The sequence below is a fragment of the Hypanus sabinus genome, chromosome 8 (genome assembly GCF_030144855.1).
Source record: "Hypanus sabinus isolate sHypSab1 chromosome 8, sHypSab1.hap1, whole genome shotgun sequence".
NCBI lineage: Eukaryota > Metazoa > Chordata > Chondrichthyes > Myliobatiformes > Dasyatidae > Hypanus > Hypanus sabinus.
In genome coordinates, this window is record NC_082713.1 from 44,174,413 (window position 1) to 44,200,500 (window position 26,088).

Here is a 26,088-nt window from a genome sequence, read left to right on the forward strand (position 1 = left end):
ATTCCCTCCAGTAACTTCCCCACCATTGACGTCAGGCTGACTGGCCCATAATTCCCTGGTTTATCTTGCTACTCTTTTATTCGTAACAATTTCATTACATCTCAGGCCAAGGATTTTGGCTAAGGTATGTCTGCAATAAATCAAAGTCAGTTAGATCAATTGATTCTGTGCAGAATGTAGTTTTCAGTCAATGCAGATTGGGCTGCTGGTGAATTCTTTTTATTCCTTCCAGCTGAGAAGTAAGTGCAGACTGAGCTCTGATATCTCTGCCTAATATACTTGAATTAGGACCTGGTACTGTATGACAGACAAACAAATGTCAAGTACCCTGATTCTCTAATTGAAGAAGAACAGAAGATCTGTGTGACTTTATGGCTCAGTCAACACTATCAAAAATGTTAAATAGTTATTGAAATCAGTTGTTTGAAATATCTTTCTGTACACAGTAATTTACTAAAGTGATTTTTTTGTTAGCGAAATAATTCTTATCAGTGAAGTGCTTTGGGAATTCATTTATAAATGTATTATTTTATTTATTTTGACATGTATTCACTGATAACTATCCTCCTTACACAGCTGGATAGCAATTTATACTAAACACATCCATGTCCCAGGTGCTAGAAAATATCTACACCAGCCAGATCTGCTCTTAGTCTGAACTTCCTGCTTACATAGTACTCTACTCTTCATAGAACCAATTGACTAAATCAGTTGAAATTTTAATTTGATGCAAGACTTTGGCAATTATTTACCTTATATGTTTATGAAATTTAGTGAGTACAGGTTTTGGTTATCATCTTTCCTCCACAGAACAACTCAATAACACTGGACATCGAATTTCATCCGATTAAGTCTTTCTGGTTGAGCTTGCCAGATTGGGCCATTTTCCAGTTACCACTTAGGACTCACTTCCGGCCTCTAGCCAATGTCTGCTCAGTTAACATACTCAGGCTCTGGATCGGGGGTTTAACCCTCCTTACTGAGAGGCAGTGAACTCCAGAGTTGAGCTAAGTTAATGCCGATAGACTGATTGCTGCTGGTGCAGGTTTGGAAAGATTCAGTGTGATGTAAAAAAAATCAATTTGAGTAGAACTGAACTGGGAAATGCAGGATCATCTACTCTCAGTATAATTGGAAATCTGCAAAAGATTAAACTTTATTGAGTGGCTATTGTATATGGATGATTCCAAGTTGAGCAAGACATCTGGTTTTCATTGTTCGTATCTTCTCTTGTTTTGAAAAGACGTGTCGAAACTGAGGATTTTTTTATATTTAGATATGTTCTCTAAAAGAAATAGAAGGATAATTTTCATACTGACTCAAAAGTCATAAAGCAAAAACCCAAAGAAATTGTGGTGTTTGATAGAATAATACTGTATAAGTTATTGTTAAGAACGACAGTGACCCAAAATATAAGTTTAATGGTGCATGCCCTACATTTTAGTAAAGCACAAAAATTGCTGAAAATATTCAAAAGTTCAGCTCACATCTGTGCAAGGAATAACATTTCAGGTTAAGGACTCTGAATCTCATGACCCTCTCTCCACGAATGCTGCCTGACCTTCTCAGCTTCCCCACCTTATTTTTGTTTCTTATGCTTCATTTGGTTAATTGGTTCATTACTGTCACATGTACTGAGGTACAGTAATAAAATTGTTTTGCATTCCATCCATACACGTCATTTCCTCACATCAGTGCACTGGGAAAAAAACGCTGATCAAAGTTCAAAGTAAACTTATTATCAAAGTACACATATGTTAAGATTGATTTCCTTACAGGCATTTACGGGGGGGGGGGGGGAGAAATGCAATGGAAATTACAAAAGCGAATGACAGCGAATGACAACCAAAAGAAGACAAACTGTGAAAATAGAACAAAATCATGATATTGAGAACATGTGGGGTAAAGAGTCCTTGAAGTGAGTTTGCAGGTCATAGAATCAGTTCAGAACAATGGCGAATGCTCTAACGCTTCGGTACACCCTGCCCGATGGTAGTAGCGAGAGGAAGTGTAACAGATGGTGAGGAAATTCAGTGCAAGTAGATAATCAGAGGCAAAGTCATACTCAGTAAGTTATGAAGTTAAGAGCTTTTCAGCATCTGTAGTTATTTTTTCTGAGTAGTCTCCTTTTAAGGATTTTTGTTCCTGAAGTTGAAGTGAACCAAAATTATAGTATTTTTTGTCCGGATTTTGAATAGTTTTATTTCAATTTTCCATTCCGTTATGTATTCAAGTCCAATATTCTTTGCATTTACTTTATTTATTATATACCCAATTTGCTAATAATTTATCACTTTGCCCCTTTGTGCATTCTGTTCATGTAATAAATGAGGGAAACAGACTGCCTATTCTCGAATTGACTATGGTTCTTGGCGCTCCGCCGCCTTCCACGCCGCCGGTGACAGTTCGCACTGCCAACAACTTGTGGGCAAATAGATTTGGCGCTGAAGGGCAAGGATTCGGGACAGGATCTAACTAACAGGGCACGCTACAAATTGTCACAGACCATTTACACCTGGACCATGGTTATTTCAGGCTGGGAATCTTGCTCCCAGCATCTAACCTCACCACCATATTCTGACCCTCATTTTTAACCTTGCTGCCCTGTTAAAGCTCCGGGAAACCGATGATGCATCATTTGGAAAGCTGACCGTTTGAATACGAAATATCGAGCATTGTTTGGAGTTTTGCGTTGAGGCTGAGTGATGGGCAGGCAGTAGATGGATAGATCTCCCTCACTATCCTGCGTCTCTCACAACTCCTTCCAGCCTGACATAATTCAGGTCACGTCGCCTATGGTCGTGGACGCGCATTGCTCGAGTACGCGGCACGCTCCTGTGTAAACCCCCCCACCCCCCCAACACACATACACACACACACACACGCACACACACACACACACACACACACACACACACACACACGCACACGCGCGCACACACACACACACACACACACATACACACACACATACACACACACACACACACACACACACACACACACACACACACACACATACACACACACACACACACACACACACTCCCCCTTCCCCCACCGCTCTCTTCCCCCACCCTTGCAGGGAACGGAGCAGCGGCGAAGGGAGAGGCAGCGGTCGAACCGGCTCGACATTCACATCGGAGCGCAGGAAGCGCACCATCAGCCCCGGGATATGGACACGGACCGGGAGCAGTGGGGAAGCTGCTCAGCCCCAGGCCAGTGATGAGACCCTCCCAGCCCCAGGTAAGAGTGCTCGAGGTGGATCGGCAAGCTTAGGTGATGCGAGCGGTGAGAGGACCATCCTGCACACACTCAAGAGCTCCATCGTATTAGTTCTGCTGTCTCTCTGTGATTTAGCTCAACCCTTCCGTCCTCCCTGTCCCCGAGTATCTTCTCCCCTCTGCAGTTGTCTGCTACCTTTTCTTTCAGCATTAATGTACCCCTTGTACGTACAAAACTAATCACAACATTACTCGTTATTCAACCGAAAATCGAATGTTATCTGCGAGAAATTTGTTTAGGTTTCGAGGGAAGAAACACAGATGGTTGATGATCTTTGTATTCTTCGGATGCTGTATTTTTTTGAAGGAATTAGTACCAAGTCTGCTTCGGTGTTGATGGAAATATATTTAGAATTTCCTTAGGCTTAATTGGGATCTTTCTGTGTTACTCCGAGTTTCCTGTTTGCTCTTATATAATCTTTTTTGCAGTTCTCAAAATTGTTTTACATCATTTGTTTGAATGTATCTTCATAAGTGATCATCATAGAGAGAAAGAGTGAGTGAGAGAAACAGAGAGAGATGGAAAGAGAGGGAGAGGGAGAAAGGGAGAGAGATACAGAGAGGGAGAGGGAGAGAGAGAGAGGATCACTAGTTGTCATGGAGATTGAGTCCAGCCAAGTGTGTGTGTGTGTAAGTTGAAAGCAGAAGAGCATTTATTGATAGCATTAATGATTTATTTTATTTAATAGACAAAACTTTGAGATCAATAATTATAATACTGTTTGAATATATAGCTCTGCTTGCAGGTAGACAGAGCTCTTTAGTTTGTTGCTTACCTTGTTTGTGTGTTATTTCTGCTTGAGTTGGGTGTGAATTTGATAGGCTTAAACTCTCTTCTGATTTTAGCTTTGCTCGTCTAATAATCTGAATGATATTGAATGTTGAAGATTTGTTGATTATAGTGCATTCAGTTAGTTAGTCTCCAGTAGACTCCCCTCAGCAACGTCCCCCACCCCACAACCTTCCTCATCTCTACACCCTCATCACCACCACTTCAAAACCTTGCACGATGTGCGAATTTCTCCCTCTTCTTGGAAGTGTTTAGGGTGGTATTTGTGAACCGTTCTCTCCTATTCATATTCGGGTCTCGTAGGCTGGCTCTAACTGGAATCCCTGCTGCTTTAAACAGATCCCATTCAACAGAAACCACCAAACATCCAGGCACTGCATCTGAGCAGCAAAATCACTAACCCTTTCAGAACTGGAGGGCTTTCTGCTGCATATCAGAGGATGAGAACAGAAATGTATTTTTTTTAAAAAAGGAGCATCAGTTCCCTCTGAAAACAGCTTCATACTTTCCATTAAACAAAAGACTGGCTTCCTTCATGTGGCACCTAAATGTCCGTCATGTGGTGGTTTCTACATTGCTGAGCATTGTGAGAATTTGAAAAGGGACATTTTTGTAGAAAAAAGTCTGTTTTCTTCCTCCAGATCTTATTATGAAATGAAGCATTACGCTCACTGGACACACTACGCTCAGTGACCTTTCTCCATCAGATTCTGAATTGTATTATTTATAATGTCTTTGCCTACTGTTTAATCTTAAGTTTGTATTCTTTTACTCTGATAATGGAAAATGCTAATAATTCATAAATTGTTCAATCCCAGTCCATTCATGACATGGGTGAAAAGTTCATTTCGCATCTTTTAAACTTCATTGAAAAGAAGTTATTTTTCATTCTATTTTATTATCTAGTTATCAAAATTGCACAGAAATGTTTGCATTAGTGGTTTATAAGTGTCAGTCTGTATGTACGTGTTTCTATATGCAAATATACATAAGACTTGTATTTTACATTTTTGTGTAAGTGCTGTGTAGGATACAAGGTAGAGTACATGTGAGGATCTGCCTACCTAGTTTTAATTGTATTTAATTGGTTTTGATTCTGAATTCTATTTTATTGTTAGTGAAGAATAGTGGTTCCTGTTGCAGGGTCTAAATCTGAAACATGAACCATTCCTTTGCCTCCACATTTGTAACTCAACCTGCTGGAATTTTCCTGTGTTTTATGTTTTATTCCCAGTGAATATGATTTTACTAAAACATTGCAGTGAAAGAAGTGATAAAATCAAGCTATTTAAGAGAATTTAATAGGGGGGGGGGGTAGAGAAATGCATTTCCCTCTGGTGGGTATCCTGGAACAAACATGCAACACTTTAAAATCAAAGCTACTCATTTAGAGTAAAATCAGGATTACACAAAGAGGGCAAAGGAAATCCAGGATTCACTCTCATAATTCTATGGATGCTCAGTTAATTGAATATTATAAGATTAAGATTGGCTTTTTGTATGTGCGGGTAAAAAGGGATATGGATCAAAGATGAGTGAACAGATCTGAGGTACAAATTTGCTACAATTTAATTGAATGGTAGAGTAAGTTTAAGGCTTAATGATCTGCCTCTTTCCTATACATACTGTTAATATTTACATCAGAATGACTTCTGTGCAGTTCATTTTTGAGAGGAGAGCCTGAGATATCCCAAAATCCAATTGCTTCTGCTAATTGAATAAGTCTTTAGTCAACAAATGTCATTCAGTTGTCAGCAGATTCAGTCTGCAGCTTTTTCGCTGAAATATTAATATAAGTACTGCATAGAAAATTGTGTACACTGATGGAAGTGGCTGTATGAGTGACAGCCGCTGTTATGTGAATTTCAGTCTGCTGGAGTCAAACAGAAAAGACAAAGTCTCAGCTACACCACATTCCACTCGCTGACAAATATCTCCAAACTGGGTTTGTGCAAGTGACAAGGTGACAAGATCAAAATTACAGGTCTTCCTTCTAGAATAGGTGGCCATAGATGTTAATTACCACTTGACTTTCAAAAATCGCATATATATATTTGAAAATTAAGCATGCTGATACTTTAAATCACATAAGAGACAAAGTTCAAGGTTCAACTTCTTGTCTGTGTAGATTTATTGCAATCCAGGCAGGATGCAATAAGAATATGGGATTTGGCCTTGGTATCATTGGGTAGGGCAGGGTAAAATCAATCAGCATTTATGATGGACATTGCCATTCAGTGACCTCTGCTGGCAGGGGCATGTATATGATAGATATTAGGTTGAATTCAGCTGTGAAATTCCTCGTTGCCAAATAGCCCACTAAAACATATTGTCTTTATTCATATATAAAAAGTTATCTTCTGGACGAGGTAGCAGTGTGCCAACATTGTATGGGTGCATATATCAGTAAGAATTCAAACTTTCAGTAAACTTAAGAGAACTGGTCCAAACAAAAAAGAATTTTATAAATTGCTGAAGATGCCCAATATTCAGATCACTAAATCTGTGATCCCTGGTTGGCAGCTGTTTTCATACCTCTGTCAAGGAAACCGTTAGAAATATTTGGCAGAAATTTTTGCTGTAAGAAATAGAAGCTGTGCTGCATATGAATTTAAAGTGTAGAATAATCCAGTTTTTAATTAAATATATCTTCAGGTATAGTCTGAAAAGTTCAGTTTATTTTTCACATTTATTTAATCAGGCTCATCATATTAGCAGACATCAGACAACATACCAAAGTATTGTTGATAATCATCAAAAGAATCGGATTTTGTTTATAAGGAGATGGAATAAACCTTATTTGAATGAAATTTAAAAATAACGGTTCCTATCGCTATCCATGGTCTTTGAATTCAGATGGTATTGAGAACTTGAAACTCCTGGGTTGGGAACAAACCGAAGACCAGCTAAAATGCTGCAAGGAGTGTAGCAGTTTCCAAGCTAAACAACCTAATTTTGTTCCCTAGAACCCCCTACTCCTTCTGCTGACCATATTGGCTTCATCTTATGCCCAAAACCCATCGAACTGGAGAGAAGGCAAGTCTTTACCATAAAGGCTTGTATGGGAGATGAAATAGTAATCTCCTTTCCTCCATTATTTGGTGTCAAAAGACCCTACCCATAGCTTTTTAAATGTTTTCATGCCTTTGAAATTTGCTTTGCTTCCATTTGTTTTTTATATTCACAGCATTCTCCACTAGGGTGTAAATCAACAAAGAGCATATATCCATCGAGTTTACCACATGGCATTCTGAGTAGTCACAGCATTTCACTTGTTTCAAGTGCTTAGCCAATTCCTTTTTGAATGCCAAGAACCTGTAGACATCACCCTATCAAGCAGTACATTTCAAACCCTGCTAGCCAATTACTTTAGGTCATTTTCCCTCATGTTGCCTTTGGTTCCCTTGTCAACCATCTCAAATCTGTGCCCTTTAGACAATGGAAACATTTAAACTAAACCCTTCATGATTTTTATCAGATTGAGATGTGACTTTTAAACTCTCTCTTGGATGTAATTTCATTAAATATATATCTGGGTGGGGGAAGGGTAAGATGGCTATGTTGTCCTGTGTATCGGTCTCTCTAACCTTGCTACCCCAGAAAATATACAATGCTTGTAGCAGCTTACATTATGCCTTAAAGTGGCTATAGGTAGGCAGTACTGGCACATGGATTGTGTTGAGCCATTGTGATGAAACGTTTGTCATTTTTCTGCTGCTTATGGGTTGCAGTCTATGCTTACTATTCATAAGATGTAAGTGTTAGTAGTCCCACATTAATTCTGCTCATGAAAATGACATCATAGAATTGTAAGAAACATAAAGTTTTCAGACAGAGGTTTTAAGCCTAAATGGGAAGGAGAATTTGTGTTCACTGTTAAAGGTACCAAGTCACTTCGTCTTAAGTGCAGTGCATCGTTCACTCACTACAAAGTGAGCAACTTGAAGCTTTGCTACAAATGAATCACAATAAGCTTTCAACTGTACATCCTTCAGATAAGAATTAAGAAAAATTAAGACAACCGTATGAAAATCATGCATAATCAGCTGACAGACACTGATTTCTGTGTTAATTAATGGAGCTCATGAAACAACTGAGGTTATTTTTGTTATTTCATGAAATATTGATCTCCCTAAATATTCATATTCTGATGGGTAACTTGTTACAAAGTGTTTTGCATAATAAGCTGCAATCTTAGATCCAGCTAACATAAAAAAATCACTACTAATAAAACAAGTTCCAACCTCCAAAAAGCTTTGACCAAGAGACTTACAAGCCTTTGACTTTAGCAATAATTAGATACAGCAGATCCAGAGAATTGGATACAGAGATAATTAATTAGATTTACTAGAATGTTACCTGGGTTTCAGCACCTAAGTTACAGGGAAGGATTGAACAAGTTAGGTCTTTATTCTTTGGAGTGTAGAAGGTTGAGGGGGGACTTGATAGAGGTATTTAAAATTATGAGGGGGATAGATAGAGTTGATGTTGATAGGCTTTTTCCATTGAGAGTAGGGGAGATTCAAACAAGAAGACATGAGTTGAGACTTAGGGGGCAAAAGTTTAAAGGTAACATGAGGGGAAATTTCTTTACTCAGAGAGTGGTAGCTGTGTGGAATGAGTTTCCAGTAGAAGTGGTAGAGGCAGGTTCGGTATTGTCACTTAAAGCAAAATTGGATAGGTATATGGACAGGAAAGGAATGGAGAGTTATGGGCTGAGTGCGGGTCAGTGGGATTAGGTGAGAGTAAGCATTCGGCACGGACTAGAAGGATTAAGATGGCCTGTTTCAGTGTTGTAATTGTTGTATGGTTATATGGTTAACATAGCAATTTTTTTAAATGTTTTGATAAATTTTATATGATGGAGTATCAAAACAACATGTACCAGCAGCTCATGAACTTCTGAACATTATTGCACATCCCTCCAATTGTCAGTATGTTTGAATACCCTTGATTTAAACATCTCTGTCAAATTTCCTATCAACCACCTCTGCTCTGATGAAAACTATCCATGGTTCTCCAGACTGTCCACACAACCATAACCCCTCTCCCTCAAAAAATTCTGGTAAATTCTGTGCTTTCTCCATAACATTCTGATTCTTCCAAAGGCATGGTTTTGAATTCTATCAGACATTCCAATTGGGCTGAACAAATGCATTATATAGATCTAATATAATTTCAAAGCTTTTGTACTTGAGCAAAAAAAAACTCACTGATATGGATAGGTTATCAGTTATATATTGTACCCCGCTTTTGAAATTTGGTTTCATGAATTTAACAGAACTAAATTTTAGAAGTGTACCACTAAGTTTCCATATTGTACAATTAATGATATTAACTAAAGACAAGTTTCAAAACAATGTCTCTCTTTATTAAGACCAGGATGCCATAAGGCCTGTCAATCTATCTAATTACATTTAAAGATTTGTACAACTAACATTCTCAGCTTTCTTTCTTCCAAAATCCTTTTCTTTAAAATTCTACTGTTTAGAAATTTCCCTGTGCCTTATGAATTTGGAGTATATTCTTAATATGGTATGTGCAAGAACCTCCTAAGTCTCATAGTATTGATTGTTTCTCCCACCAGTCTGGTTTAATTACACTGTGAACAGGTTTTCCCCATTCTCCCTACTAGAATTTATCACTTCATATTTTTCTGCATTGAATTTCATCTGCCATGAGTTTATCATTCTGTTAGCCTGTCAGTGTCATCTTGAAGTCAGTAACTTGTTGACTACAGATTTTTAAATTACTCCATGTATAGTCCAGTATGTCATTAGTGTAATGCAAAAACAATAGTGGTCTTGATACTGAATCTTGGGGAATGCCAGTCTAAAAATCTCTTCAACTGGAGAAACAATTTCCATTCCTTAACCATTTTTGCTACAACCCCTTTTATCACACTTGTTTTATTTTTTTGTGTATCTTTATTGAACAGCTATGCACACAACATCAACTGCATTAGTCTCATCCCTTCTGTGTTACCTCATCAAAAACTTCAATCATGTTCATTAAATACAAATTTCCTTTACCTAATCTGTACAGATCAACAATTATCTTTGTATGCTTGTTCAAGTGACTGCTAATTTTCTTCCAGATTATCGTTACTTAATGCTTTGTCAACATTGACATAAAACCAACAATGCTGCAGTATTCCCAATTCCTCCTGGTACTTATATTCCTCCCATATATCCCTAGTATTTGGAATATAATCCCAATACAAGCAGTTTCTTCTGTCTGCAATAATTTTTATGCACCCCCTCCACCCTTGTATTCATAGTAGCTCGGTCTTATATAATTGAATGCCAGATAGTATGGATATTTAAATTCATCTGATTTGTAATTTGTTGCACAGCTTGTGGTCTATTTGACAGTTTTCTTGTAAAGTCATTGTATATAGGGAAACCTTAAAGAAACTCATGGCAAGAATTGATATATTTCTCATCCAAGCTCCTTGTCTGAATATGGTTATTTATAAGCTAGAGCTAAGGGAAACCTATTGTACATAGAGGATTGGGACAAGAGATATTATAGAAGGGGTTTCTAATAACATTTGTTTGTAATAAGGACTGATAAAAAAGTTTGTTGTAATAAGAGACTAGTAATAGCAAATTTTATAACGAGAACGATTAATTAAGTTTGTAATAATGAAGAAGATAATGTTGATGATTTGTAATGTTTTATTCCTAAGGCATATGTAATAATTAGAGGTTGAATTAGAATTACTACAGTTTGCAAGAAACACCATGTGGCCTAAAGCCTTTAGTTGGCCAATATAACGTTGAAAATTCATTGCTCTATGATTGTACTCAATTATGAAGGAGCTCTGCTGACTGATTAATTTCATCTACCGTGTCATCACCAATATCCCCAACCCGTCAATTTCCTTATGTAGACAATGTTAGCAGAGATTAATTGCGGCATGTTCTGGGGCCTGTTTAATATCTCATGGTAACCAAAATTTTTGCTCTATAGCTTGAATTAAAAGTTCTCATGCAAATATATAAATCCCTTTATTTTCTGGCTGCTTATTGCTTTGTAATATTTTCCAACATTACAACTGTTGAAAAACTCATTTGTTCTTCTATTGCTGATCTTGTCAATTCATCACTTCCTTCATCCCAGCATTAGCAACCACACCTTCAGTTGTCTAAACTATATTCTAAGGAATTCCTGAAACTTCTCTGCCCTCCAAACTCTCTCATTTTCTAAATTTAATTCCCTCTTAGTAATTTATTTTCTTATTGAAGTTCATCATCAAACAAACATTTCCATAAGATGTTTTTCAGACATTGTACGTATATATATATATATATCACAAATCTCCACCAAGTATTTATTTGAGGTATCCACTTATAGAAAAGAGTGGAAAGAAAAAACAAGCAAAAGGAAAGAACTATGTACAAGTAGGGAGTGATCTTTTTTTTTACAACAGATTCATTGATTTGTGAGAATAAAATCAGGCCTATGAAGCATTATGTAGTCAAACCATTTTTCCCAGTATGAATCAAATTGTTCCAGCTTATGATTAACAGATGCTGTTATCTTCTCCATTTTGTAAATGTCCATTGTAATTTCCATCCATGTATTTAAAGTTGGGTTCTCCTGTGATAACCATTTCCTAGTAAGAGTCTTTTTACCAGCCACCACCAGTATATTCATTAAATATTTATCTCTTTTCAACCATTCTTGAGGTATATATCCAAAATATATTGTCTTACTCTCTAAGGGTATTTCACATTTAAAGTTGTCTTGTAGGGCAATGGTGTATCCCCCTCCAATAGTTTTTGATAACAGGGCAGTCCCAAAAAATATGATAATGATTTGCATTTTGAATTCCACAATTTCTCCAGCAAACAGGGAGGTTATTATCATAATGGGATTTCTGAGAGGGTGTAATGAAATATCTTATCAAGTTTTTCCATCCAAACTCCCTCCATTTCTGTGAACTGGTACACTTCCATTGATACCTCCATATTGTTGTCCATTCTTCCTCAGATATAATTATCCCTCCTTCCTTCTCCCATTTTGTTTTAATGTATGAAGTCGAATGTTTTTTAAGATTTGACAACCCCTTATATATGCTTGAAATTATTCTACTACCGTTATCTGAATTATATGCTTTTCTAAAGAGCTCTATCAAGCATGTATTTGCCTTGGTTACATTTTAAATGTCTTATTAACATATTGTCACATCTGTAAATACCGATAAAAATCTTGTTTTTCTAATAAGTGTTTCTCTTTAAGCATTTCAAAACTGAACAGTGTTCCTTCTTTCGTTATGTTGCAAAGAACTGTTATTCCTTTTGCTGTCCAGTCCATAAATCTAGCATCCCATTTATTTGGTGTAAAATCAGAGTCATATGCACACCATTTAAGAATTGCAATATCACCCTCTAGATTATGTTATCTTATAGTAGTTTTCCATATTTTAAGTCAATTTCACCCATGGGTTATCAATAGTATTTATGTACCTTTGCAGGTTGTTATCAGCCAAAATTGCTTGTATGGGGATGGGAAGTAACCGCTCCTCAATGTTTTTCCATTGAGCGTCATATGATGGGTTGCACCAACATATCACAGCTCTCAACTGTGCTGCAAAATAATAATCTCTAAGAGAAGGTAGGCCTCATCCCCCCTCTTCCTTTGCTAATTGCAAAGTTTTGAGATGAACTCTAGGCCTTTTACCCTGCCATATATACCTTGATAGCATCTTGTTCCATTCATTGAATTGATTTTGATTCATCTCTATTGGTAGGGTCTGGAAGAGATGTAACAGTCTGGGCAGTATATTCATTTTAATAGACTCAATCCTTGAACTGAGACTGAGAAAAGGAATCAGGTTCCATCTTGCCACATCTTCCTTAATTTTTTTATATAAATGCTGATAATTACATTCTGATAATTTTGCCAAATCTTTTGGCATAATGATGCCCAAATATTTGAAAGACTCTGTGTGCCATGCCCAGGGGTATCGACTTTCCATTTCTCTTGGTAGGCTATAGTAATATGAAAGTAATTGGGTTTTATCTATGTTGATCTTGTATCCTGATAATTGACCATATTGTTCAAAGGATTGCATCAATTTAGGCAAAGAGTATGTTGGTTGACCTAGATAGATCAAGATGTCATCCGCATAACAAGCCAATTTATGCTCTGTCGTTTTAATAGTGATTCCCCTGATATCTTCATTTTGTCTGATGTATTGAGCTAATGGTTCCAGAGATAATGCGAAGAGTAGTGGTGACCATGCACAACCTTGTCTCATGCTCCTTTCTAGGGTAAGGCTATTTGATAAATATCCATTGATTTTAATCCTAGCAGTAGGATTGTCATATAATGTCTGTATAGTTTTAATAATTGTGTCTTGGAAACCAAGTCTATGTAAAACTCTGTAAAGAAAATTCCAATTAACCAAATCAAATGCTTCTTCAGCGTCCATGCTTATCACTATTGCTTCGATTTTATTTTTTTGTATATGATCCATAATGTGGAGTGTCCTTCATATATTGTCTAGTGTCTGGCGTTGTCGTATAAAACCTGTCTGATCGTTACGTATCAGTATGGGTAGAAACTCCTCTAATCGTTTGGCCATGATGGAGGTAAATAGCCTATAATCTACATTAAGAACGGATATTGGTCTAAATGACCCACATTCCATTTTATCCTTGCCTCCTTTTGGTATAGCTGAGATTATCGCTTCCTTCCAACTGGGTGGCATTTGTGCCTTTTTTAGAGCCCAGTTCAGTGTGGGGAGTAAAACAGGAATTAACTCATTTTTAAATTCTTTGTACCACTCTGCCATATACCCATCTGATCCTGGTGACTTGCTTAATTTAAGCCTATTAATTGCAGCTTTTAATTCAACTTCAGTTATATCAGCAGTCCTTGTTCTATTTTGTTCTTCGCTTAAAGTGGGTAACTAGAGAATTCAAGAAGGTGTCAATTTGGGTTATGCTTCCCCCTGGAACTTTGGAATATAGAGTTTTGTAAAACACTTCAAAAGCTTCTTGAATTTCACTTAGCTTATGTTTTATCATTTTCGTTCTTGGGTCCCTAATTCTATGAATTGTATTTTCTGCTATCTTTTTTTTCAGTTTCCATGCTAGTATTTTCATAGATTTCGATCCACTTTCATAATGTCTCTGTTTCAGAAACATTAAGTTTTTCCTGATTTCTTGCGTAGCCAAATTATTTATTTCATCCCTGATTCTTTTAATTTCCCCTAATGTATCCTGTGCCAAATTCAATTTGTGTTTTTTCTGTAGTTCCTTCAGCCTATTTTGTAATTCCTCTAATATTTTATTCCTTATTTTTTTCTTTTATGAAGATATCACTATAATTTTCCTTCCTAAGACAGCCTTCAGAGTATCCCATAACACGGGAGGTGAAACCTTTCCATTATCATTAAATTCTAAGTAGAGACAAATTTCTTTTTTAATTTGTTCCTTTAAGTACGGATCATTGAGTAGACCTGAATTTAGTTTCCAAATAGTATTCTTTGGTTGTAGGTCAAAATCAACAGATAAATATATAGGTGCATGGTCATTTACATCTATTGTCCCAATTCCACAGGTGTTTATTTTGTCTTTGTCTTTTCCAAATGTTATGAAATAGTCTATTCTTGTATATACAGAATGGGGAGCAGAATAATGAGTGTAATCCCTTCTGTCAGGGAAAAGGTCCCTCCATATATCAATTAAACCAACATCCTCAAAAAGTGTATTAACTTTCTTGTGTAAAGATTTTGTTTCATACGTTTTTCTATTGGAAGAGTCTAAGTTTGGTTGTAATTGTAAATTTAAGTTTCCCCCACATATCAGGAGACCTTCTGTTTCCATTACCATAATATCAGTAATTTTCTGAAAGAAACCAATATCACTTCCCGGGGGTGCGTATATATTCAATAGAGTTACTGAATTTCCATCTATATTCCCCCTTAGCAGAATATATCTGCTTTCTTTATCTCCCATTTCGAATACTTTTTCAAAATTTAGCTTACTTGAGAGAAGAATAACAACTCCTCTCCTATGTCCTGATTTATATGAGGAGAAAAACAGATTAGTGAAGCCCATTCTCTTTAGTTTTTTATGCTCATTATCACTTAAATGAGTTTCCTGTAAATATACTACATGGGCTTGTTCTTTTTTCAATTTGGATAAAATTCTCTTACGTTTGATTGGGTTTAATAGCCCATTGACATTAAAAGAAATGAATTTAACCTTGTCCTTAGCCATCTGAATTTATCTGTCAATGTATCATTGAAATTAGAATAAAACTTAATCGATCTACTCCCTGAACAAATAAAAACCAAGGAACGCAAATAATAACAAAAATGGCAACAAACGTGTGATTCCAAGGCTGAGGTCTCTAGTAGATGACCCTGCATTGAGCTAGAGGAAATGTCTACCTCCTACTTGTGAGTTGAGGGCCCCCATTGCAGTATGCATAAAAGTCAGTGAACAAATCCATTACACAGAAAAGGTTTCCCTGTGTACTCCTCCTATATATACATATAGATACACACACACAAACAAAATATATATACATACATATACATACACACACACACATTACATATATACACATATATGCACACATATATATATTCTCATTTTGGTGGGGAAAAAGGAGTAAGTGAGTGAATAAAGAATAACAACTAAGTAATATAAAATCCACATTATAATAAGTGTTTCTTGAGATAGGTATATCACCGTGTACTTTTGCTTCTGTTTAGCTTCTCAACATTTTTAAAGTTAGCCAAACCTTACGGCTCTTCTGAAGTGGGTAAGGACTGTCTTTGAGAAACTTGCGGTCCCTTCCTGATATATTTCTCTCGGCCTCCTCCCGTCTCCTGCCTTCTTGATTCTCGCACTATTTCCCAAGCAGAGCGGGATAATTCCTGAGTCAGGCTTTCCTTCGTTTTGTTCATGCTGACGGGCAATCCTCTGGCCTTCATGTCTGTAGTCGCCTCTTCCACTGTCTGGAACAATCGTGTCCCGTTGTCATAAAACACTTGAAGTTTAGCAGGGTACAGAGTTTAAAATCTAATCTTATTTTGCTTTAGTACTCGCTTTACTTCGAAGTATTCTTTGCATTTCTGGAGGACCACGGGGGAGCGGTGGTAATCTTGGTCGAAATATATTAATTTATCATCGTAAAACACTCTCTTCTTACCCCAGGCCCTTCGTAGAATCTCCACCTTGGTGCTGTACCGAAGGAATTTAATTATTATTGAGCGTGGCTTTCTATCCTGGGTAGGTTTTGGGACTAACGCGTGGTGCGTTCTCTTGATTTCCAGCTCCATAGCCGGGGGAAGTTCCAGCGCATCCTGCAGTAACTTTCCGACAAACTCCATCATGGACGAGCCCTCCACTCCTTCGGGAACGTTGTAGATTCTGACATTTTTTCACCGTGATCTTCCCTCCAGATCAAGCAGTTTATCTTCTTGGTGATGCATGATTTTTATTGTCTTGCTCAGTATCTGTTCCACTTTTTGAACGCAATCTTCTACCTACTCAATTCGTATCTCTGCCACTGCTATTTTTTGATTAACGCTGGCGAGCTCTGACTTAATATCACAGAGCTGCTGCTTTATATCTTTCTGGACCTCCATTATTTCTTAAAGGATTTCGAAGATATTCGCCACTTCGATTGGACGAGGCCCAACAGCCGCCTCACTCACACGCGGTCAGGTCGGAGAGCCGCTTGCTGCACTCCTCTCGGATGCAGGCTCCGCAGTGTCGCGTTTTTAATTTCCATTCTTTTTCCCCATTCTTGCCCCTCTTTTCAGTTCAAATATTTTTCGAAAAATATTATATTTGATGGGTTAGTGGGGCTTAATACGCGTTTTTCTGGAGGAGCTGGTGACTTAAGCTGCCATTCTCGACGGAGACGTCACCAGAAAAACCACTTAATTCCCTCTTTACTCACTTCACTTCATTTTCTTCCATGGCTTGTTGTTTCGGTTTCCTTTGGTGGCATTTATAAAATTGCAACATTAGCTCCAAGATTTTGCAACTATAGCAGAAGTAAAGCAAAGAAGTAACCTGCCTTAACCAACCTTTGTCCACATTGTCCACAGTTAGGCTAGTAGCATCGGTGGGCCTAGAGCAATGAAACTATCCAAATTCAGAACTACAATGAATTTTCACTATTATATTGTCTAAGTTAAAGCTTTATTGCAAACTGTAGTATTTCTAAATCTAATTATTGCATATGCTTAGGAATAAAATATTACAAATCATGATCATAATTTCCCTCAATATTGCAAAGTTCTTAATTGATCATTCTCATTATATTATTTGTCATTACTGGTCTCTTGTAACTACAAACATTTAGTACTTGCCTCACTAAATATTCTCCAATCCTGCATACCATTCCATCCATAATTTAGCCACATACATTCTGTATTTTGGTTTTCAGGCCCAGCTTCCCAGTGGCAGAACTTAAAATATTTAACATGTTTCAAGCTTTCACTTGCCCTGTTTGGATAGCCTGCTTCCACCATATAACAAGTATTAGAACATAGAACATAGAACAGTACAACACAGTACACACCATTAGGCCCATAATGTTGTGCTGACCTCTTAACCAAGATCAATCTAATACTTCCATCCCACTTAGCCTTCCATTTTTCCTTCATCCACGTGCCTAAGAGTCTTTCAATGTTCCTGATGTATCTACGTCCATCAACACCCTGACAATGCATTGCATGCGTTTATCATTCCTTGACCTACCTCTGACATCCCCCCTATAGTTTACAATCACCTTAACATTATACCCTCTCATATTAACTATTGCTGCCCTGTGAAAAAGGCACTGGCTGTCCACTTTATCTATGCCTCTTATCATCTTATACACCTCTATCAAGTCACCTATCATCCTCCTTTGATCTGAAGAGAAAAGCTGTAGCTTGGACAACTTTCCCTCATAAGACATTCTCTGTAATTCAGGCAGTGTCCTAGTAAATCTCCTCTGCACCCTTCCTAAAACTTACACCTCCTTCCAATAATGAGGCAGTCAGAATTGAACATAATATTCCAAAAGTCATGCTAAGTACTCTATCGTTCCTGGTCCACTTTGACATTTCTGATGGAGTCTTGCGAAAACAGCCCTAGTGCCAGGGGTGGCGATACATTTGCACGAAACATTTGTTGGCACACTTAATGCAGTGCCCCCCCCCCCCATGATTTCAACCCTACCGATAATAAAAAGATACATAATGACTATCTTTACTGCTAAATGACGTAGGAAACATCTCATGCCAGCAGGACAGTTGCACAACAGGTGATATTGGTTGCAACTTTTGAAATCTTCACAGACCTGTTGTAAACATCAGAAACTGGATGGTAAACAGTTACTATTTAGAAATGATGTTATTTTTCAATTGTCTTTAAAAAAGATTAATATTAGTAATTTTGAACAGGTTTTCTAAAGTGCTTCATTTATTTATAGTTTTGTTGTTGTTTTATTAATAGAAAAACAATTAATATAGATAAATAAGCAACTGGACTTATTTTTTTCCCCTTAAAAATCCAACATTATTGTTACTAATTCATTTAGCAATGATAATCCCTGCTCAAAATTACCATGCCACAAGGAGAAAATTTTTTATAGGATTGTCACCAATTTATGCATACACTCTCATAAATGTTCACCTCCCCTGGTCCAGACCTTTGATATTACGAGTGTTTCTGTCAATATTATCAAATATGTTTCCTTGCTTTTTCCTTCTTTCTACCAGACCTTTTGATCTTGATTGGAAATATATGTGGCTGTGATGTTATTTGAAGATTTATTTAGTTGCATCTCCAATAGCATTATGATGACATTGAGTTCTTTAAAAAAATGGAAATTGTCGTTAATACCTTTAAACAGGCTTGGAAATTCCAGTATGCTAACACATGGAGAAGTTTATAAATTGTTGATGACGTATCTGAATTAAGAAAGCAAATCAACTATCTTTGGCTGGTGTGACCTTTGAGTGACACCATGACCTGCATTGATGAACTGGCTTACCCTCCTGAAAAGACCCAGTAGAGTAGCAAATGAATGGTTGGAGAGGTCCTGGGAGTTCTCAACAATTACAGCAGACCTCATAAAATATCATGACATCAAGTCAATATGGGCAAAGAAGGAGCTTGCTGATTATCATATTGGAAGGTCTGTAGTGGGACCAGTACATAAGTATGATCACAAAGAAGACATGATGGCACTCCTACTTTCTTAGAACTTTGCATAGATTTAGCATGTCACTAAGAATTTTGACAGCCCTCTATAGATACAAAGTGGGGAATATCCTAACTAATTACATCAAGCCCTCCTATAGAAACACCAAGATCCTGGAACAGAAAGTAACAGATACTGCCCAGTCTGCCACCGGCATATTTGCATGGAGTGCTGCACAAGAATGCAGCATCTATCATCAAGTACTTCGCCATCCAGACCAAATCCTCTTCTCACTACTACCATTAGACAGGAGGTACAGGAGCTTTAAGTCTCACACCACCAGTTTCAGGAACAGTTATTATCCTACAACCATCAAGCTCCTAAGCCGGCAAAGATAACTTCACTCATCACAACTCTGAACCGATTCTATAACCTGAAGACTCATTTTCAGGGATATTTTACTTTCTTGTTCTCAATATTTTTTTTTATTTGCACAGTTTGTCTTCTTTTGCACTTTGGTTGTTTGTCAGTCTTTATTTATATATAGATTTTTTAAAATAAATTCTATTGTATTTTTTTTATTTTCCTGTAAATGCCTTCAAGAAAACGAATCTGAAGGTAGTATGTGTACTTTGACTTGACTTTGACTTTCACTCTATTGTCCCCTTAAACTAGGCAGAGTTTATTCTGGGTGGGTGATTTCAATACCAATCACCAAATGTGGTGTGATATCAGAACCATGCACTAACCTGCTGGAGATTGCAAAGACCACAATAGAAAGTGAATGAACCAAGGTGAGGGATAACCTACTTGGCTTTATGTTCACTAATCCCCCTATGGTAGAGGCATATGTTTGACAATGTTAGTTGGAGTGACCAGTACACTGCACTTCTGAAGGCAAAAGCCCTAACTTTAGACCAAGGACAACTTCCACTGTGTTGAATATAACTAACATCTGGCAGGTCAAAAAATGAGCATCTATTTTGCTGTATGAGATATCAGATATAGCAGAATTATATTCCATCATAACTGTAAATTCATAGCTTGTCATATGTCGCACTCACTCCTACTGGAGCAGCGATAAATTCTGTGATTACAAGAACAAGTCAGGGGCATGATATCCTCTGGTATCTGACTCCACCCAATATTGCAAAGCATTTCTACCATCTATAGGCATAAGTCAGCAGTCTGATGGAGTACTTTCCACTTGATTGAATTCCAACCACCTTCAAGAATCTGATACTAGATCAGGGGTCAGCAACCTTTACCACTGAAAGAGCCACTTGGACCCGTTTCCCACAGAAAAGAAAACACTGGGAGCCGCAAAACCCGTTTGACATTTAAAATGAAATAACACTGCATACAACGTTTTGTTTTGCCTTTATGCTATGTATAAATAAACTATAATGTGTTGCATTTATGAAATTGATGAACTCCTGCAGAGAAAACGAAATTACATTTCTGCATGCAACAAAAACATTTTGAACTCCGAAAAAAAGACGTTGGGTTGAAGGTTACTTTTAAGTAAAATACTCAACGTCTATTTGAGTCCTTCTTGTATTTATGAAAAACGCCAAACTTAAATTTGCCGCCAGCAGCAAACCAAAAATAACGTCAGCCAGCTGTCAACCTGAAAAATAAAAGGACTATTTCACTGAACAATGAAAACATATGAATATACGTAAAATAATACGCAATTAAAATATTTATCATACTTCTTCAGGTTGACTCACACCTGACAATGCAGTCGTATTCAGTAGGGATGGATCGATGCTTAGGGGAGTGACCGGGAAGGATAATGTGTTTTTTTCCTCTCTGAACTCACAGAAGCGTTTCCCAAACGATGTTTGCATTGCGATGATTGCAGAATGTAAATACTCCGAATTTATCATGTCGTGACATTGTTTGAACTCTCTCAAATTGGGGAAGTGAGACAATGTGCCTTTCTGTAAATCTCTGGCAAGCAACGTCAACTTGCGCTCGAATGCAAAACATCCCCCAACATGTGCAGGGCTGTACGTCCTTACCCCGTTGAAGAGCTGTGTTCAGCGTGTTCAGGTGCGCTGTCATGTCTACCATGAAGTGTAGCTTTTCCAGCCACTCTGGCTGTTCCAGCTCAGGAAAGTTGAGCCCTTTGCTGCCCAGGAAAGTTTTCACTTCTTCCAGACGCGCGACAAAGCGTTTCAGCACCTCCCCTCTGGACAGCCAGCGATAAAAACACGTTGTAGCGGTTGCTACACGCAGTCAGTAAACTGCAGTCAAAGATAGCTTTATTCGAACTAAACAGCCTTGCTTTTAAGCCTCCCTCAACCCGCCCCCCATGGGCGCGGATGCTGCAAAAGACACGTACTCACAAACCCCCGTAGGCTATCTCCCTTAGCCTGAACGCTGGCTAATTGTGAGCCGGTTCGGATGTGTCAGGAAATGGGTCGCCCGCCACAACGTCTTATTTAGATTGTACAAGATCACCATAATCTTCAAATTTAGATTTACATTTCAAAAACTAACAAACTAACATAAAAAACATATTAATTAAATACTGACCATGTAGCGGTGTGCTACACGCAGCGCTAAAATTACGACACGGAGTCGGTAACTGCAGTCGAAGGAAAAAAACTTTATTCGAAATCTTCAGCCTCACTTTTAAGCCTCCCTCAACCTGCCCCCCCCCCCCCCCATGGCGCAGAGGCTCCAAAGCTCTGTGCTCGCAAATCCCCGTAGGCTATCTTATTGTGAGTCGGTTCGGATGTGCCAGGAAAAGGGTCGCCACAACCAATTATTTCCCAAAGCAACAGGGAGCCGCAGCACAGACCTAAAAGAGCCACATGTGGCTCCGGAGCCGCGGGTTGCCGACCCCCGTACTAGATAGAACAAACTAGAGCAAGCTCTCGGTGTCAGTTTAAACATCAGCTTCCTCCAACGCAGGTTCATCATGACTGAAGTGTATGATTATTCTGACCCACAACTTCTGTCACCAGAAAGGGTAAGGCAGCGGGCAACTGCAACACTACCACCTGCAAGATGTTTTCCAAGTCAAGTGCCGCCCTGATGTTGAAATATGCTGGCATTGGTCAATCTTCAAATTCCTTACTCAACAACTTTGGAGGAATATGTTAACAAAAAAATCCAGATCTTTTGAAGGAGCTTCACTGTCATTTTCTCAAGAGCAATTAGAAATGGACAATAAACACTGTCCTCGTTAGTGATGTCCATCATGCATAAATTAATAGAGCAAAAATCTGAAAATGAAGAGAAACAGATGGCCAGGTCTACAATTAATGGAAAGTACTGTCTAGATACCATTATTATATTATATTTGGACATTGGTATGGCTGTGAGGCTAATTGTGGTCATGTTGAAGGTCCATATTAATTTTCTCTTGAAATCAAAGCAACATTGATATGAAACAACACCTTTAGTAAATATTATTGCCACAGTAGGCGTACAACTCAGTTCTTGCATTGATTTTCCCAATACTGGGGAAGAATTAGACCAATATTTTTGTGTGAAATCAAAAACATTTTAATACAGTTGTGAAGCTTTCAATGTAGTCAAAAAACCTTTCTCCATTGCTTATCCACTTTTAACCATACCTCTATGTATCAACAAATTGTATTTTTGTGATTTTGTTTGTGTAGCATCAATTATTTGGAGAAATGGTATTTCCTGTTTTTCCTTGAGGCTGTAATATTTTAGTGTTTAGTATATCTTGTGTAATATTTAATGTATTACAATTGCTGTTGTTTTTTTATTTCACAAAGGGAAATATATGTTTTTTGCTTCCTTCCTCAGCTAATGGCTGATTGTTTATTTAAGGTTAAATACAGGATTTTTTTTCAGTCATTTCTGGGTGAGAGTGCTTCTCATTTGCCATATTAGATAGACACACAGGCTGTGTTAGAGTAAATGTCATATAGTGAAGGAGTGCAAAGAATGGACTGATCGAACAAATGCCTACATTTGAACAGTTTGAATTAATAATTAGATAACATTGTCAGCTAGAATTGTGCACAGATGTGTATGGAAAACACTCATTACCCAATATGTTAAGGCATGGCACAGTAAAAGATCAAACATCAGTGCTTGCTGCAGTTTCTATTTATACAAAACTAGGTTAGAAGTTAGATAATGCTGCACAGTAAATGTATTTCAGTGCTATACAATTAAAAATAAAAGCAGAACAGAATGAGATGTGATATTGGCCATGTACATGTAATTTTACCTCAGTCCAGAAATTTAACCAGAGCTTTCCTGATGTGATGTAACATCCGAGTCTTGTATATTTCAGATTAAACCATTCCCTTGCTTGCGGGGGAAATTAATCTAATTTGTTCTATGAGCAATTACATTGATCCTCCTGGGCCAGCCATATTTTACTAGAGCATTGTTAGAATGCCATCTCTCAAGATGTCCCAAAATTAGGTTATTGGCACCCCTTCCAGCTCAATGGTTTTAATATTCAGCACAAGCTCTTGTCCTGGTTTACATTTGGCACCAGCCCAAACCTGCCCAGATTCTGAAACCACTGAGACCCTCCAGAACCAGGCTGGATTCTATACTTTTTAGTCTAGTCACTGACTATCAAGTATTGGCCATGTTCCTCTGGTTGTTGACCCAGCTCACTCCCATCTGCCTCCTGGACTGATCAGTGATCCACCACAGATCCAACATTGTTCTCGATGGCAGGTCTGTGTGCACAGTTGAAGCTGCAATGTTGAGTCGATCCTAAGGCCTTGCATTCCTGAAGCTTACCGCCCTGGGTTCAGAACCATTCCTTCCCTAGTGGAGTACTGGTCATCAAGATAGGCTCTAATCTTGAAGCCCGTCTCTTCAATTTTTGTTGCATTAAGACTGTATTTCAAAGTATTGCTTGATACAAGATAACTAACCTGCTCCCCTATATAAAATAAAATCTCTGCTTCTTTATTGTTTTTATGACCAGTCGATGATCAAGAACGCAGGGGACATAAAATTATGTGTTTGTGGTTGTTGATTCTGTAATCCTCAGGGCCACCACAACTGTCTTAACTGCCTTGACACAGTGCTACCAGCTTTTATTTGATGGTTTTGTTAAATTCCTTGCTTTATTTGCAGCTTTGGCCTCTCAGTGAAGTGTGAAATTTGAATTGGCTCCGCTGAAGAAGAAACAGGAGAGTTAAAGATTGGGAATGCTGGATTGGGTATTGTAGAGGATAATCTCAGTGGCTGGAAAGATATGTAATGCACCCAACCTGACATTGATCTCTGTGCCCTGAGCATAATATCTAGTCTTGGCTTCTACTTTTAGTAAAGCTTAACTGTTGTTATTTACTGTATATACTGTGCAAAAACACTGAAATCCTCTCTTTTAATGGAGACCAAGGAAACCCATTGATTTTCCATAATTAATTACCCAGTAACAAATTTGCATTGCTAGAAATTGCATGTTTCAAAATATTTTCCTGTAATTTTGTTAGTGGGACATTAATTACAGAGGGAACTGTCATTCTCCTCCTTAAAAGCACAAAGGACTTTAACATTTATTAATCCCCTGAAGCAGTGAATAATTTCTGCAAAGGCGAGTTCTTTTTGTTATTATAATGTCTACTGCCTCTATACTTTTCCTGCTGAAAACTTGACCAGCATCAATAGCTCAACTTTTCAGCAGGAATCAATGGCCAAATTAGAAACAGAAACCTTAATTGACTTTGCTCTCACTAGCACAGAGCCAACTGGGCCAACTTCCATCGTTTGACTACTACATTAGTTGCATATTGTTGGTTTAAAACAGGTTTGGCTAAACTGCATAATCTAATTCAGTTATGGACAATACTTAGTATGTAGTCTGTTATTTCGAATGCATAAAGTGAGAAGTTATTGTCGCCTCTTAATCAATTGTGATGCCATAGTTGCATGGCTGGTCGAGCTGCTGCCTCATTGTGCCAGCACCATTGGGTTCCATTCATATCATTACTGCTCCATACAAGTGTTCACAGATGTGTTCACAGTTCACAGATACTCCACTTTCATCCCACGCCTCAAGAACTCCTTTGCTTGCACCTTTGGATACAGCTCTGTTTCTATCTTAAATATCTCTATTTTTTTTTCGGTTCTTTGTGGGAATGGGACCTGCTCTCAGGGTCTCACAACTGGCCGCAATTCGATATGCCAAGGATGCGGCCTACAAGACTAGCGTGCCTTCAGGGTTATTTGATTTCGTGGCTCTGGAGGCGGGCAGACTTGAGGTCGGTGCCTCTGCAGGAAACCGGTGTGTTGTGGAAAGCGGAGTATCAAAAGCAACGAGCTGGCTGCTGGCTGTGTGTCCAGAGACCCGAGTTCTTTGGGCACAGAACTCGGAAAAAAAAGCGACGTAGCAGACTTTTAACATCATAAATCAGTGAGTTGTTTGTTATGTCTCCCCTCTCGCTATGAAATGGGGACACCTATTTTTCTCTTATTAGGGAAAGAGAGAGCCTGTGGTATGTTGAATTACTGGGTGAACAAGTAGTCTTTGGGGTACTGCAAGTCTGTGTCTTTATTGATGCTTTGCTGCACACTTGCGTGATTTGTGGGGGGGGGCACAATGCTTTTTTTTGATGGGGTGGAGAGATTTGGCTTTGCTGCTGCTTTTGCGTGGGTGGGGGGAGCTGGGGGGACTTTGGGGTTCTAACATTTAACTGTCAGTTCATTCTTTGGGACACTCCTCTGTTTTCGTGGATGTTTGCAAAGAAAAAGAATCTTAGGATGTGTATTGTATACATTTCTCTGACACTAAATGTACCTTTGAAATGTTTGAAAGCTTTGAAGAACATGCAGGGAGTAGGTTAATTAGCCACTGCAAGTTGCTTCTCGTGTGCTGATGAG

General features: G+C 38.1%; 1 protein-coding gene across 4 annotated transcripts in view; it reads left to right on the plus strand.

The window, feature by feature from the left end:
• The first annotated feature begins 2,855 nt into the window (after nt 1-2,855).
• Nucleotides 2,856-26,088, plus strand: part of nlgn3a (neuroligin 3a) — a 292,883-nt gene continuing 269,650 nt past the window's right edge. For 3 of the 4 annotated variants that reach the window (XM_059977043.1, XM_059977044.1, XM_059977045.1), the window contains exon 1: nt 3,108-3,246. The gene's annotated coding sequence lies outside the window, so the exon portion shown is untranslated. Of the gene's footprint in view, nt 3,247-26,088 lie in introns of all 4 variants that reach the window. The other variant, XM_059977047.1, reaches the window with a different exon arrangement.